This window comes from Mchenga conophoros, linkage group LG9 (assembly GCF_057382185.1).
Source record: "Mchenga conophoros isolate Kocher_MC1m ecotype Shallow Benthic linkage group LG9, M_conophoros_male_GT1.1, whole genome shotgun sequence".
NCBI lineage: Eukaryota > Metazoa > Chordata > Actinopteri > Cichliformes > Cichlidae > Mchenga > Mchenga conophoros.
In genome coordinates this window covers 27,384,967-27,387,294 of record NC_140534.1, presented here as the reverse complement: position 1 = coordinate 27,387,294, position 2,328 = coordinate 27,384,967, and the positions used below count along the sequence as shown (strand labels likewise).

General features: G+C 38.8%; 1 long non-coding RNA gene across 1 annotated transcript; it reads left to right on the top strand.

The window, feature by feature from the left end:
* The first annotated feature begins 649 nt into the window (after positions 1 to 649).
* On the top strand, positions 650 to 1,458 carry LOC146567450 (uncharacterized). Its single transcript, XR_014893767.1, has 4 exons — positions 650 to 799; positions 900 to 960; positions 1,063 to 1,157; positions 1,254 to 1,458. It is a non-coding gene; the product is annotated as an uncharacterized LOC146567450 (long non-coding RNA).
* Positions 1,459 to 2,328: the final 870 nt, after the last annotated feature.

The window sequence follows — 2,328 nt, the reverse complement described above, 5'->3', positions numbered from 1 at the left end:
TTTCACAGGAGTGACTTAAGGACGCCTGTAGCCTTCACTTATCTACTTATATGATAATAAAGTTTAGTGTAATGTAGATAAAGTGTTTTCTTTTAATTTTATAACATGAAACTTGCATCAAGTATTTCCATGGTGACCGTTCTAGAATTCTGCATTAAATAAATATTAAATAAATGAAATAAAATAAAAATAAATCTGACTTTAATTTAATTTAATTTAATTTAATCAGACTTTAAAAACAGCTCATCTGTACAACAGAAACCATCGAGCTCAGAGTTTTTTCATTTCTGCATTTCGCATTACACAATTTACACAATTTGGACGGTATTTGACAGTTTGTGTTCCCGACTGTGACACAAGAACTACATTTCAACTGAAGCAAGTAGAGGAATCTACAAACCCATCAGGGTATATGACAGGTTTTTTCCTTCTTCTGCATTTTAGCAGTTTAAAGAATTTGACGTAGTTTTAAAAGCTGACAGACTGAGAATCAACTTAAGTAACAATCGGTAACTTCTTATTTCTTTGACAGGTGCTGTTCATGTCGAACAACACTGCTGGCATCTTCCAGGCTACAGGGCTCAGTTAAGACTGAGATCCATCCAAACCAAAGCTCATGTAAAATATCAGGTGATTTCTCAGGACCTGAGAGTGGTGATGTTTAAATGTCTCCTTTTATTTTTAGATTGCAATGATGGAGTTCCTCAGTCTTCAGCAGGAAAGCAAAATCCCACACATCACTGCTGAAGACCTGAGAGATTTTTCTGGTGGAGAAGAGCAAACAGACACTCAGAGAGCAGTGAGTTATTGTGATACTGACCATCCACCTCAAACCTGACAGTCTGTTTGTGATGAAGTGTAAATGCTGAGAGAAAGCCTCTGTTTATTTTCCTTTGAAGGCTTTGGGAGTTTGAATTGGGGGATTTTGGAGACAAAGAAGCCAAACCTCTTCTGAAACTGGTGAGACTAGAAAACTCACAAGACTTGTAACTTGGAGGTTTATTTATTTTGTTCACATAACATCTAAACAAAACTACACTGTAAATGTGTTTTGTGTTTCAGGTGTGGGCAGTAAATGTCGTTAATAAAATGAGGGACAAGGAATTTCTTGCCTGGATGCTCCTTAAATTTCCAGAGTTCATTCCTCCTAAATTTCAGTGAGTTACATCTGACAATTATTAACAGTCCAGCTACAGTTTCTGTGATGCTTTAAATATGTTTAAAATAATCATTATCATAACATTTTTCTACAGAACAACTAAACTCCTCAGCATGGTGAGAAATTACATTGAGATTCTTAAAGAGAAGCAGCAGGAAGAGCATAGCTCCAATCTGCTCACTGCAAGTGGTTATAGAGGTAGTTCCCCACACCTTGCAGGGCTTCTGGGAGCTTCCTACTTGCCCCCTCTTGAACATGGCCTCCTAGAGTTTGAGCATACTCTCCACCAGTGTCACAAAGGCCACTTTGGATTGTGTCACCAAAACTCTTACAGCGATGGATAGCAGGCCACCTGTCCCGCTCTGTCAGAGATAACATAGTCCAGAGCATTCTGAGGGAGATCAGACAGAAACATCCTCCAGAAATTCTACTTACCAACCTTGCAAACTTTGCATCAGAGCTGCTCACTACAATTGCTGATGTAGCAAAGAACCACATATGCAAGAACTTCAAGCCCCCTTCTGAGCTTCCACCAATGTCTGATGTTCCTCCCAGTGAAGAACCTCCTTCTGAAAGCCTGTCAATGCCTGATGTTCCACCAGTTGAAGAGCTTCCTTTTCAAAGTCTGTCTTTCAAATCCATAAAAACATTTTATAGCATCTCAATACTGTCAATGCTTAATCAGCACTAATTGTGTCGTTACTTATGTTAAAAAAGGTTCTTCAGTTCACATCGGGCAGATAGAAAGAAAAAATTAACATCAATCAAACATGCTTTTATCTTTCGCCACACTCTGGCTACAATCAGGCGATTTCAGTTCATGTGAGAGGACAAAGTTGTGGAGCAATATAGCAATACAGCTTTTAAGGAGTGGAGATGTGGACATTACTTTCATTTTCAAAAGGACAAGTGTGTGATGGTAAAGTGCAAACTGCATCCAAGATAGAAACAAGAGCAATATACTGCTAATACAACTTTGGCTCTTTAGAAGCATCTGAACAGACAACATGGTAACGCAAAGACCAGAACCCAAGAACCCAGAAAGATTTTGAAACTGAGTGTTTGCTAAACCCGGCCCAGCACCCAGACCCTAAACTTCTACAGGTAACAAAGTAGTGATGTGCATTCTGCCTAGTAGCCTCAGTTTCTTCCTGTTCATATTTTACAGT